General features: G+C 43.6%; 1 long non-coding RNA gene across 1 annotated transcript, besides 1 other annotated feature; it reads right to left on the bottom strand.

Annotated features, from left to right (window-relative positions):
- Positions 1–4,954: 4,954 nt before the first annotated feature.
- Positions 4,955–8,600, bottom strand: LOC115489517. Its single transcript, XR_003954038.1, has 5 exons — positions 8,507–8,600; positions 8,152–8,272; positions 6,583–6,677; positions 6,075–6,166; positions 4,955–5,066 (listed from the first exon to the last, which is right to left on the bottom strand). It is a non-coding gene; the product is annotated as an uncharacterized LOC115489517 (long non-coding RNA).
- Positions 5,732–9,245: an enhancer, noted in NCBI's record as "VISTA enhancer mm717". NCBI's record gives its function as "enhancer in: limb[9/9] | branchial arch[3/9]" and the evidence as "EXISTENCE:transgenic organism evidence [ECO:0001131][PMID:17130149]".

Genomic DNA, 14,088 nt, shown 5'->3' with positions numbered 1-14,088 from the left:
TCTTTGCTGGAATTAAAGACATGCACAAACACACCCAGTCTTTGGCTTGGAAATTCTTAAATAATATATTAATGTAGAGGAAATGTTTCCTGTAAGAAATCCTAGCTGGAAATGTCTGCAAGAGCCTCACTATCTTCTTTCTGTTCCTTATCGACGACTATCCTTTCAGTCCTCTGAAACGGCAAGCCTAGATGCTAGCTAGGGAGATCATAGGGAGATCATGTAGAGGTTCAACTTGAACCTCTACAGCTCTAGAAGAACAGGTGTTAGGCAGAACTGGTTTGCATCTGAACCTGGTGGTCTTCATTTACAAGACAAGCATTTGGAAGACGAAGGCAGAAGAGCAGCCATGTTTGAGGCCAGCCTGGGACTTTAACTGCCTTGTGTTACTGAACAACAGTGGCACACAACAAACCATCACCCCAGCGCCTGGAGGTTAAGCCAAGAGAACTGAGACGTGAAGTCAAACCTGGGCTAGACAGGAAGAGCTTGCTCAAAAAGGAAGAAAGGATAGAGAAAAGAAAGGCAGGAAAGGAGGGTGTGAGAGGTCATGGAGAAATGCTACCTTAATGATCAGTTTGCTTTTCCCACCTTGACAGTCACAAAACCCAGTCTTGAAATGGATGAAGGCTGCTGGTATTACTGGTGAAGGTAATCAATTAAATAGAACTGGAGAGTTTTTGACACTAAAAAGACAGTGTATGTAGTACAGGCAGTAGCAACTCACATTCTGTCCTGGCTGGTTTTGTGTGTCAACTTGACACAAGCTGGAATTATCACAGAGAAAGGAGCTTCAGTTGAGGAAATGCCTCCATGAGATCCAGCTTTGGGGCATTTTTTTCAATTAGTGATCAAGGAAGGAGGGCCCTTTGTGGGTGGTACCATCCCTGGGCTGGTAGTCCTGGATTCTATAAGAAAGCAAGCTGAGCAAGCCAGGGGAAGCAAGCCAGTAAGTAACATCCCTCCATGGCCTCTGCATCAGCTCCTGCTTCCTGACCTGCTTGAGTTCCAGTCCTGACTTCCTTTGGTGATGAACAGCAGTATGGAAGTGTAAGCTGAATAAACCCTTTCCTCCCCAACTTGCTTCTTGGTCATGATGTTTATGATGTTTTGTGCAGGAATACAAACCCTGACAAGGATGCATGCTAAAATAGAAGTGTATACAACAGGATTTGTATAGTTAGAAACCCATTTGAAGCTAGTATTCACATTTTAGTGATTAACATTAATATAAAATAGTATAAGGAATGAAATAATTTTGGCACTGACAATGGAACTCTTCGAAGTTCTTTCTGCCCATGCAGCAGTCTATTAAAGCTCTTAACACCTCAGAATTGAGACAGACACTGTGTATACACCAGCTCCTGCTTCTGTCTTCCTCATGTGTGTCATGTCTTTTTCTAGGGCTGTAGCAGGAGTCATGTTTGCCTAAAAGAAGTAAGGACACTCTGTAATTATCAGGAGATATTAAACTACCAGGCTGTGTTAAAGGAGTCACCCTTACGTAGGCATCTGCCCTGAAGACCGCTGCTTGGTGAAAATGGATTTGACTACTTAGCTTTAGCTAAAACCCTGTTACCTTTCAATGATTTCCAAGCTCTTTCTAAACCTCCTTCTGCGTTCACAGCTAATCTATTGCCTCTTGCTCTTCTAGCTTTTCAGTGGCTTTGAAAAGATTACCTGAAAGGAAAGAGATTACTGGTACAATTACAATAAGAACCAGTTAAAACAAGATGTCAGGGACCCAAAATAAGACAGCAATCACTGAGCGTTAAAATTAGATGGTGTGCCCTCTGCCTCTTCATCTTCTTTTCAATTTGCCGTGCCCCATCCCACCTCTGGGAATCTACCCAGATATTAAAGGCCTAAATTTTGTTGACTAAAGAATCCATGAAGGGAGGTCTAATCTGGAAAGCTGTGTTTAAAGTATTATTCAAAATCAAATGGCACGCATAGAAATTAGATCACTCGTGTATCACTCCTGGGAGTATGCAATGACATCACTTCTCTGAAAACACAGTTCCAGAGTTCCTTAAAAATAAATAAACTAACTAAACATGTAACTACCGTAGAACCCAGCAATTATACTTGTGGGCGTTTATCCCGGAGAAATGAAGACTTGATTTCATAGGAAAATCTAAACACAAAAATGCTCATAATTGCTCTATTCATAGCGGATGACAATTCATGCCTGTTAAAGGATGAATAGTCCGGGAAATTAATACATACATGAGATATTGTTGCATATGACTTGTATTTATCTCTAGGGAATTATACTGAATGGAAGAAAAATGTTGACCAGGCTGGGTGTGGTGGCTCATTGCCAGATGAGGAAGTCTAAGCAGGAAGACTCTGTGATACCAACATGGGCTTCCTGCTGAGTTGAGATCAACCTCTGCAGTTTAGTGATACCTTGTATCAAAAAAAAAAAACAATGACAAAGATGGAAGGGAAGAGAAGAGGGAGGAAGGAAGGTGAATCCAAAATACTATAGGATCTGTTTAAATAACCTGGAGTGGACAGACCTATAGACCTATAGACAGACAAACAACAATGATCGCTGCTCTAGGACTGTACAAAGCAGGTCAAAGAAGGGTGGTTCCAATCGGCAGAAAGAAGAGTCCCACAGTGATAGAACTGCATCTGCGTTGGACAGCTGTGGATATCTTTGTAAGACTTTACTATGTATTTGTAAAAGTATTTGACATAGGTAGGTAAATAATGCAGGAGATGACTGTCTTATGTAACTATATGTATACCAGTAATCTTTTCTGAGAGTGAAACCAGACACACAGAGGGATGTAATTTTTTTAAGTCCTATGTATCATCATTTTGAATGGCAAATACATAAGTAAAAAACCAAAACTGTATCCAACTGTTAATTAAAATTCAGCATCTAAAACTGGCAGGCTGGAACCTATCTATAATCCTAGAATTTATGAGGCTAGCCTGGTTTGTATCAAGTTCCAGGCCATCCAGGACTTCACAATGAGACCCTGTCTCAAAATACCATTCATAGATTAATTAGTGTATTAACTGATTAAAATATAACATCCCAGTGTCCAAGAGAAGAATAGCTTATTCACAGTAGAGTCCAAATGACCCAATGGCAGATCTTACAAGCTAGCAGTAGGATGTCTGATGGCTCTTCCACTAGACTCTACGTTGCACAAGGACAGGAGACAGGTTGTATGATGGAGTACGTATAAACTCTGTGCCTACCCCAGTTACAATCAGCTAGTGAGTTGCTCCAAACTTGGTGCTGTCATGAGATATTGGGTATTTTACTCACAAATCTGAGTTTGGCGGGGTCAGTCAAGCTGTAATCACTGACAGCTCTTCCCACGGTTATAGGAACTACAGAGCATGGTGGGGTGGGATCTGGGGAGAACCAGACAACTGGGAACAAGACGACTCTATATCTGGACAGTTCTAGCTGTCTCACATTTTCTCCACATGATAGTCTCAGCATAGCAAAATAGTCACAAGGCAGCAGAAGGCTCCTGGCATGAGTTCCCAGGGCAACAGCAGGAGCAGCATCCCCTTTAAACCTCACTTAGAGATTATTGCAGGGCATCCTTCAGTGCTTGGGTTGAGAGTCAGTGTCTGCATCAAAAGCCCTGGGCTTCACAGACAAGCTTGATCCACAGCCCAGCTCTCCCTTCCCTACCAGGAGTCTTTGGCAAGGTGACTTGTTTTCTTCAGCACCTGGACGTGAATGATGCCATTCTGGGAGGTAAGTGTCTTTACTGGGAAAGCATTTATCAGGGTAGGGACTGAGTGTGAGTTGAGTGGCAAGACATTAGAGACAAAGACCGAACTGTTCAGAGTGTGTCAAGAAGAGGAGCTCCTGTTTGCTTCTGAGGAAAAGCCCTCTAAGGCAAGAGACTCTGACTAAAAAAGACCTTTCACTCCAAAGTGTTCCCTACAGTGAGGGAGCTATAGAGCACTTTACAGATGAAAGCACCTCTGTTTACTGTAAGCCTGTTTCTTTCAACACACTGCTTCTGTGTAGCCCAGGCCCTCTTCCAGTCTCTGAAACATTTTGAATGAGAATGATTTTTAACTACTTTGCCTGTAGTAGATAATAAATGGTAACAAGTGTTACAATTATTGAGCAAACATTTAATATCACACATCTTAGTAAAAGTGACTCCATATTGCTTGATAGACAGACCAGGCTCGGAAAACCACCTGAGAAAACCCAGCTCTAAAGAACTTAACTAGTAACAGAATTGTTAGCTTAAGTGGTAAGGGACAAGGTGGGGCAAGCTTAGAGACAGGATAATCCTGCAATTCAGCAAGGTCACCTGGATCCATCTTTTGTCCTCTCCGTAGCTGTGTATTACGTTAACTTCGCCCTTCATCCTGACATTGGTTCACCTGGGAATTGGATGGACCAGGCCACTGCAACCAGGATGTATCAGGAAACACCACATCTATCTAAAATCTGAACTCTCTTATCACTTCACCTGAACAATCTGTCACCCACTGTCTAACTCTAAGCCAATGACGGAAACAAAGTGGGGATATTCGGGAGCATGCTGATTGGCCAGTTCAGTCCTGGCCTCCTCCTAGTATGTAGGAACTAGTTGACTTGCACTAGGGCAAATGGGCTACAACGGAAAAGGAATGTTCTCCAAGAAATGTCTGATTAGGGAGAGCAAACCAATAGATATCTACGACTGGGAAAGGTGGGTTACAGGTGTAGTTCTTTTCAGGCTGTAGAGGGAAACTAAGAAATCTTAGACAGGCAGGAACGGAAGCGTGTTCTATTAATCCCAGCACTCAGGAGGCAGAGGCAGGAGAATCTCTATGAGTTTGAAGCTAGGCTGGTCTACATAGTGAGTTCCAGAGCAGCCACAACTAGAGGGGGGGGAGGGGGCGTCTCCAAAAAGAAAGAGAGAGAGAGAGAGAGAGAGAAAACCCAAACAAAATCAAAACAAAACTGACAGTTCTTTTTAAGGGTTCATTATTTTCTTTTTATGTGTACGGGTGATTTGCTCCATGCATGTCCGTGCACCTCGTGCATGCTGTGCCAGCAGCAGGTGTTGGGTCCCCTGGAACTGGAGTTACACATGAGTGTGAGCCACCTCTTAAATGCTGGGTATTGAACCCCAGACCTTGGGAAGAGCATCCAGGCTCTTCATCACTGACTGGGCCATCTCTCCAGTCCCAACAGTTTGTTTAAACCACAATTCTAGAAAAAACAGGGTGGCATCACTGATATGATAGGAAGTATCAGACAGAAAACCAGGACAGGATAAAACGAAAAGTTACTGAAGGGGGAAACAAAGCTAATTTTCAGGCTCTTCACTCAGTAAGAAGTTAAGAGGACTCTGTTGTTTGTTTCTTCTCGGGACAGGAGTGGCGCAGAGGTCTAACTAAAATATTTATTAGAACCACCAGTAAACAGAACAGACAAGGACAGAACAACCGACAGTAAACACCTTTGTCGAAAGGTGAACAGGAAGCCAGGCATAGTGGTACACACCAGTGATCCCAGCATTCAAGAAGCAGAAGCCCGTGGATTGCTGCATGTTCGAGGCCAGCCTTGACTACATAGTGCATTCCAGGCCAGCCAGGGCTAGATGGGGAAAAGTCTTTCTTAAAAGAAACGAAACCAGGAGAGACAAGAAGCAAGGAAGGAAGGAAGGAAGGAAGGAAGGGAGGGAGGGAGGAAGAGACGGAGGAAGGAAGGAAGGGAGGAAGGGAGGAAGGGAGGAAGGGAATAAGACCATGCTAGGAATTTCAAAGACAAAGCGCTTGATATGAAAAAAAAAAAAACCATATTGTTGAGCCAGCTGAAATCAGACTGTGAAAGGTAGCTACCCCTGAGATTAATAAGGAAAGAAAGCCAGGAAGCAGGTGGCCAGGAAGCAGGTGGTAGAATGGGAAGGAGGGGGAAATACTATAGTAGCTTGTCTCTGGGAGTGTCTAAAAGGATGCCGGGAATACCAGGGAGAAGGTATCCAGAAATGATGTCACTTCTGGAGATACTGCCAAAAGGAAGGGAAGGATGGCACCTCCTCCTTCCCTTTCTGATTACTGTTGGCACCTTCTAGTAATCATACCTAGTTCGGAGCCAGCTGAAGTGAATCCTGGGAGATGTAGTTTGTAGGCCTCTGAGTCCCAGCATTATGAAGTAGGCTACAGTAGAGTTGATCTGGAGCAAAGAGACACAGATAAATAATTGGCACATGCAGTGATGTTGAAATGTCTACATTGCCGATGAACGAGCAAGAAGAGGTGAGTAGCTTTTTATAATATTGACAAAGACGTGGCCCTTTGGAGACCATAATCCTTAAAAATAACTCAACGTCAAGGGGAAAAAATAGAATCTAAACAAAAATGTGGGAAGTGGTATCATTCGTAATGAAAAACAGTCCGAGTGCCCCACAAACAAGACATGATTAAGCAGACCGTGTGGATCGACGTAACAGAACACAGCTGACAGACAACCCCCAAAACACATGCTTCCAATAACTCTGAAAATGTCTACATAAAATAAGGTCAAGGGGAAAAAGTTGAACCCAGAACTGTTTGTCTGCTACACTAATGACACCTGTGTAAAAAACGCACCCACGGATATTAAGAACGACGGGGAGACAGAATGACGTCACAGGTTTGGGGTATCGTCTTACTTGGGGCTTCTCTCCTTCGAAGTTGCCTAAGTTCTTAATTAAAAGAGAAAAGTAAATGAGTTTTTAATTTTACTTTAGATGCCAAAGCGACTGGAAATGATGTGTTTCATATTACACTGCTTTGAAGAGAGAAGAAAAACAAAAGCCATTCACAGACGCGCACCGTACAGCCTGGCTGACCGTTTCCCACATAGCACTTTTTACAACTCTTGGCATTAATCACGGCCATGGCCTCAGGCCAGTGTCCAATTGGTCTGGAGATTTTATTTTACAACCTGAGAACCATGGCTGGCTCCCAGTGCCTCTGCTCTCCTGCCCAGAGCCAAGCCTTTCTTCTTGTTGCTGTACTTCACGGATTTTACTGCAGGCCTAGGAGCTGTTAAAGTCAGCTAAAACAATGAATGAAGATAACAGGCTGACTGCAGACCCCCGTGCATTGTGATGGTTGGATCTTTGTACATATTTACTTATTGCTTCGGCATCAGTAGGTTCTCTTCATGAGCTATAGTGCCTCCTACCCTATCTGAAACACACCGCAGAGACCAGGAGGGACATACCTTCTGCCCACCCCTCCCCCACTAAGTGCTTCCCAGATCTTTGATGTGCCCAGCTTCCTGGACTCATGAACTCTCTCTGGCAAGCTAATCCAGATGTCACAGCTGCCTAGGAACGAGTAGAGTATGTGGTTACGGTAGGGAAGAAATGACGGAATAACTGCCTCCCACGGGGGGGGGGGGGGGGGGGCTGGCTGGCAGATTGCCCAAGAGACCTTGGTCATGCCCTGGGCTGGTGTGGATTAGACAGCCAGGGGTTTAAAGGAGCAGTCTGCAAACTTGACCCACTTTCTGTCTTTCTCTTTTGTGATTGCCATTGTCCAAAGGTGGGTCCAACTTTGCAATTACAATTTCAGCCCACCTAGCACTGTATGGCCCTGCCCTAGCCACCTCAGTGTTTTTTGTTTTGTTTTTGATTGTTTTAGTTCCCCACTCCCCCAAGACAAGGTTTCACTGTGTAGCCCTAGCTGTCCTGGAATTCAATTTATAGACCAGGCTGGCCTTGAACTCACAGAGACCTACCTGACTGGGCTTCCCAAGAGCTGAGATTAAAGGTGAATACCACCATGTCCAGCCTGGCACCTCAGTTTTTGATGGTATACAATAGGAAGATAGCAGTAAATTGTTCCCAGTTTTATTGCAAAAAGGCTCTTACAGTCCCTTGGAAGATAGTTCTAGCTGTTTACCTGCTCTACCTGTCCTTGTCTGGAACAGAAATAGCATGTTTCTTTTGTTTGCAGGGGTTGTGTGCCCAGGTCAAAAGCACTGCCCCCTTATGCAAAACGAAAGCAAAAAGCATGCCTTTGATCCCAGCACAAAAGAAGCTGAGGCTGGAGGAGCCCTGCGATTGAGTTCTAGGTCACAGGGTCTAAAAAATAAAACCTTATCTCAAACAAACAAACAAACAAACAAAGGACCCCCCTCCCCCCACCTCCTACCCCCGGCTTCCTTACAGGCATAGCGTCCAGTGGCTCCACAGTGAGAGGTTTCCAGGAAAGCAGTAGACTCTGACAGAAAAGGAACACAGAAAGGCCCCTTGTTCTCCTTCACAGTGAACTGCCCACCTCCAGACATCTGTTATTTTTAAGACTGAGTCAATAGCTAGTCCAAGCTGGCCTAGAACTCTGTATCCTGCCACCCCTTCCCAGGTCCTGGGATGACATGCGCGCTGTACCACACCAGGATCCCAGACTTCTTACCTAAGGAAAAGGGACCCCACCCGGCTATGCTTTTATCCCCAGCTTCTGTCATCTGCAGTCCAACGCAGTCCTGAGCTGAATGCTCACCACATCCCTGCAGGAAACATACCTGGAAAAGATTGCCTTTTATTTTTTCTAAAAAGTCCCTTTAATAACATCATGATCTCATGAGGTAATGGCATCAACTGTCTTAACAGTGCGCAAAGAGGTTCCTAGTTACTGTTTTGAAATTTAGTTATAGCAAAGTCTGCAGGAAACTTGTCAATTATTAACTGGGACTGGCAAACATTTTCATTATTCTTAGACATCGGCTGTAAACATTAATTGAAAAGGATCGAGGCACGAGCCATGAGTGGTGGTGGAACACGCCTATACACCCACCCCTTGAGATGAAAGTAGGACGAAGAGTTCAAGGCTAGCCTCAGCTACAAAGTGAATTCAAGGCCAGCCTGGGCTACATGAGACTCTGTCTCAAAACCCCACTTCTACCTTTCTGCCCTACAAGGAAGAAGAAATGGAATTCAGTATACAGGGCGAAGGAAATAAGGCATTTAAATATTTTAGCTAATTCGATCTTTATTTTGCAAGTTATACTTTATTTACAAAAATGCAATGATCATTTCCAAGAGATACTTTATTTTTTTTAATCTACAAACATATTGAGTTAGTGTCTCTGGTATTCAGACTGGTGAGATAGCTCAGCGGGTAAGAGCAATGACTGCTCTTCCAAAGGTCCTGAGTTCAAATCCCAGCAACCACATGGTGGCTCCCAACTATACATAATGATGCCTCTGAAGAGATGGAGCAGGGACTGAGCAAGTGGGACCGACTGGAGCAAGCAGGGTTAACCAGAATGAGCAGAGGTCCTAAAAAAGTCAATTCCCAACAACCAACCATATGAAGGCTCACAACCATCTGTACAGCTACAGTGTAGCCATATACATAAAATAAATACATAAATCTTTTTTTAAAAGAATTTTTTTTTTTTTTTTTGGTTTTTTGAGACAGGGTTTCTCTGTGTAGCCCTGGCTGTCCTGGAACTCACTCTGTAGACCAGGCTGGCCTCGAACTCAGAAATCCGCCTGCCTCTGCCTCCCAAGTGCTAGGATTAAAGGCGTGAGCCACCACGCCCAGCAAAATATTTTTTTTTATATTTATTTATTTTATATCTGTGACTACACTGTTTCTGTCTACAGACACCCTGAAGAGGGCCTTAGACCCCATTATAGATGGTTGTGAGCCATCATGCATCCAGCATCCATGTGATTGCTGGAGATTGAACTCAGGACCTCTGAAAGAGCAGTCAGTGCTCTTAACCTCTGAGCTATCTCTCCAGGCCCCAGCAGTATTTTAATAAATTAAAAAGTAAGACAAGAAATGAGAGTGGGGAAGACATGTCCTCATCTCTCCCAAGAGTAAAACCAAAGTCCAAAACAAACAAACAAACAAACAAACAAAACAAAACAAAACCCCTAGGTGGTTTCTCACTGCTTTCCTGAGGATTAGTCTAAGATACAGGAAGCCATTTACTCTCCTATCTCAACTTTCTGAAAGGTGGCTGGAGGGAAAGCGTCTAGCTCCCTTACCAGAGAAGTGTAGTCAAGCTTCAGTTGGAAATACGGCTTCTTTGTCTTAGCGGAGGGAAGGCAGAGGCCCTACCAGACACCCCTGCAGCTGCTAACTGCTTCTCTCGCTGGCTTTTACACCGGGATCTTCAGCAAGAAAAAACAAACAAACAAACAAACAAAAACAAGGCACCGTAATTACTCTGAAAGAAAAGCGCCCAAGTCTCTGTGGCTGGAGATGAAATTGTTTCTTGCTCATTCCCCTGGTGCCTTGTGCAGAACTAGGAACCCGAGCTGTGGAGGCCATCTCCATCTTGCCTGTTACAGGGCTAAGGAGAAATGGTTGGTGTCTTAAGGGCTCTGGCAGCGTAAGTATATATTGCTTTTGTTATCTTCGGATTAGCAGGACCCAGCTCCATGGTGCCAGCAAGCAAAACTGGGCCATGAAGTGAAATCCTCTTATTGGCGGAAAGGGGGCGCCAGAGGGAGTGAGCGAGTGACCCTAAGGACTATCCTGTGCCGAGGTATGTCCTAGCATCTGTATTCCCTCATTCTCTAAACAGATTCCAGCACTATTTAGCTTCTGTTCCCAGATGAGCGGGCCACACAATTTGAAAGGACTCCTCTCTAATATGAAAATTGGTTTCACTTTCTTTGGATTTCCTAACTACTTAGGATTTCCCATGATTCCCCTGGTCTCCTAGTGTAATTTGTTCAATTGCCCACAACCTTGGGAGTAGGGTAGAGTAAAGGAATGACAAGTGGAGAAAGTGGGCTTATTAAATAAGAAATCCATGTTGGGAGTGGTGGTGCATGCTTGCAATTCCTGCACTTGGGAGATACAGGCAGATGAATCACGGGTTCAAGGCAAGCCACAAGCTACATAGTGAGTCCCAGGCTAACCTGGGATATGGGAGACCCTGTATCAAATTAAGAATAAACAAACAAATAAGATGACAGAAAGATAGATAGATAGATAGATAGATAGATAGATAGATAGATAGATAGATAGATAGATAGATTAAACCGACCTGGCCAAGGATCTAAAGCTAATCACAAAAGCAAAAACAAAACAAAACAAAACAAAACAAAAAACAAACTAAGACAGGGATTTGGAGAAAGGCATGCTAGAGGTGCCAAGTGGGTCACTCAGACAGTGCCCTGAAATGGAGAGGCCACATTGTTCTATTTCTGTTCCTCAAAAGCCTTGAGTGATCACTTCCAAAGTCTCCCATTACCCAGGACGGTGGCCAGTTTCATGAAAGAGCTCTCTTGGCTGTGACCCGGTTTTCACCGTCCATTCCTAAGCAGCGTTTGCAGTTTTAAGGAGTTCACTTAAAGTGTTCCGTATGTGTTTTTAATCATTGCTCTGAGTGTCGAAACTCTGAAGGGAACCAGTGTTTTGAAGAGAAATGTTCACTGGAGCACGTCAGGGACCAAGTCTCTCTAGAGGTCTCAGGCAGAGAGCATGGCTGAGAACCATTGACCTGCTTCTGCAAGAGATATAATCGTGACTAAGAAAAAGAATGAACCCTTAAGCTTATAAAATGGGGTTTCCACCATGACTTACAACAAGCAGTACACACAGTCAAACAGTTGTGTTCACTAACGTTGGGTGTTCAGCTAGCGTTCGAAATGTTGCTATAACTAGAGTTGGCATCCACTAAGTATATTCTAAGACAAATTAGAAGTCTGATTTCTAAATTAGAAAAGCTACTTTGAAAGAAAATCATACCTAAAGATTCTTACAGTGTTACGCTACGTGCAGAGGGGACCGTGCAGACTTCTACTGAGTTATTGGTGCCAGGTATACACACAGCAGCGTCTACCTGCCAACAGCACTGCATTTGGTATGTTAGTGTGGTGCCCTACCTCATATCTGATTAACTCTAATTTAGCAATATTTGTGTGAGTTATAAGTTATTATTTTTCCACAGCTTTTCAATCTTTCCAATATAGTGTGTGTGTGTATGTGTGTGTGTGTGTGTGTGTGTGTGTGTGTGTGCTTGGCATTGTATTGAAAGCCTCAAGCATGGAGACACATATTACCCCCAGAGTCTCTGATAAAATATATTTTAGAACCAAAAAAGAATACTTAAAGTGAATTCAGGCATTTCCATTTATATAGTTTTGAATCATTGTAGACATTTTTAAGATGAAAAAGTCACTGTTGAAGATGAATATTGAAAACCAAAAAAAAAAAAAATGTCAAAGACTCTGATAATGCTCTTAAAATAACCAATAATCACTTGGGCACAGAGGTCAAAACTCAGTTTTTAGAGGAATGTCCTAGAGCTGAGGATCCAACTCTACCTGTTGTAGCTAAAATTTAAGTCATCTGAAAACACAGAGGCAGGAGAAGGAAGGGGTAGTCTGAACTCAATAACCTCTTGTATTTAGAAGAAGAAACCAAAGAAGTAGTTCCAGTTGATCCATTGTTTCCTGCTTCTTCATCTCTGGGAAGGTTAAGGTGACAGTCCATTCTAAACACATGTCCATTTGCATTAGCAGCTTTTCCTATGGGAGACTTAAGTGCATATTTGGAGCATTCCAACTGGAGAAACAACAAGGAAGACATCAGAGGGACAAATAAATCCACACAAGCATGGCACTTTCTGAACCAGCTTATCCCAAATCTATCTCACCCCAGTTGCCCACAAACAGCCAATAGCTGAAAGCCTGGTGTTCAGTCAAAGTGGAGTGGCTTCTGGGAAACTTCTAGTGCCATTTAATGTCAGCAAAGGGGTGTGGGGAATGATGGGAGACCTGTTTGACTAACAGGTTGTAAGTGTGTGAAATGGGTGTCGGGTTCCTGTCTGAACACCAGTAAGCCTGGATTGGCACTACTTGGGTGGTTAGCTGGAGTGACCATGACTGGACTGGCTTCCAGCGCTTGGGCTGATGACGCAATTCCAGAAGAATAATTACTTCGGCTTTTCAGACAACTGGTCTCCGTCTAGATTCCTTTGTGTTAGCCCAGCATTCTGTTCTTAATGACCTCTCCCCCTCCCCTTTATGCACCCTCCTCCCCTGATGGCATCACTACATGCAGAAGACTGCAGATGCTTCATTTATATACCGGGCAAGATTAATATTTACTTCAAATGAAATCTGCCTGGTGCATAAAACCCATCTAACAGTGCATACAACACCCAGAGAAGTCTGGGGCTTTCAGCTTTGGTGAAAGCTGAAGAATGTTTGGTAAGTGGGGGCAGGGAGAAGTGACGGGAATGATTGCTACAGGATGCAGACATCAGCCCCTGGAACCATTAGCTCAACAGGAATTAGCTGTAACTATGAGTAGAGGACGTTGTTAAGCCAATGGCAGTTTTCTAGAAAACCCTTACTATACACCCTACCTAGATTGATTTGCCCAAGCTGTACAAAGGAGAGAAAGCAAATGGTTAAAATGGAGGACGCGATGTGAGGAGAAGACAAATACTCAACAGTGTTCTAATGGGCACAACCCAGAGGACAGCTACGGAGGCCAGGAGAAAGCAATTTCAATTAGCATCGTGACTAGTGCTGTTGCCACTGAGCAGAGCCACCAGATGAATGACTGACTCTCTAAAGGGGGGCATAAAAGCCAAAAGGGGTTCTTTGTCCTTTGTGAACATAAACGCAAACGTTTGTGCAACAGAGAGAAATGCCCTTCTGTGGTTTCCTCCTCTTTAAGTCAGGGATGGCTGAGTAATATCCAGCCAGAAAAACATAATAGTGATTGATGACTGGCAATATATCATGTTTTATATCGCTGGGAACAGACACATATTTTTGGCCTATTCTCTACATATGCAGTCTCCATGATGAGTGGGTTTTTTTCCCTCATTCCCCACTCTGTCTATCCCTCTTTCCCTGTTCTCTCTCTGTCTCTCTGTCTCTCTCTCTTTCTGTCTGTCTGTCTCTCTCTTATTCTTTGCTTTTGTTTTTTTTGTTTTGTTTTTCTTTTTCAAGACAGAGACTCACTGCACAAACAAGGCTGGGCTTGTGACCTCCTGTCCTTATCTCTGAATATTGGGGTTATAGGCCCACACTCCCACACGTGGCTCAAAACTGTCTCACAAATGTTTAAGAACTATTTATTAGTCTTTCTGGGTTCTTGCAAATGATCAGTTAATACTTTTTC

This window comes from Mus musculus, chromosome 2 (genome assembly GCF_000001635.26).
Source record: "Mus musculus strain C57BL/6J chromosome 2, GRCm38.p6 C57BL/6J".
NCBI lineage: Eukaryota > Metazoa > Chordata > Mammalia > Rodentia > Muridae > Mus > Mus musculus.
Note: the sequence above shows the minus strand (reverse complement) of the source record. Positions and strands in the feature narration are given on the sequence as shown.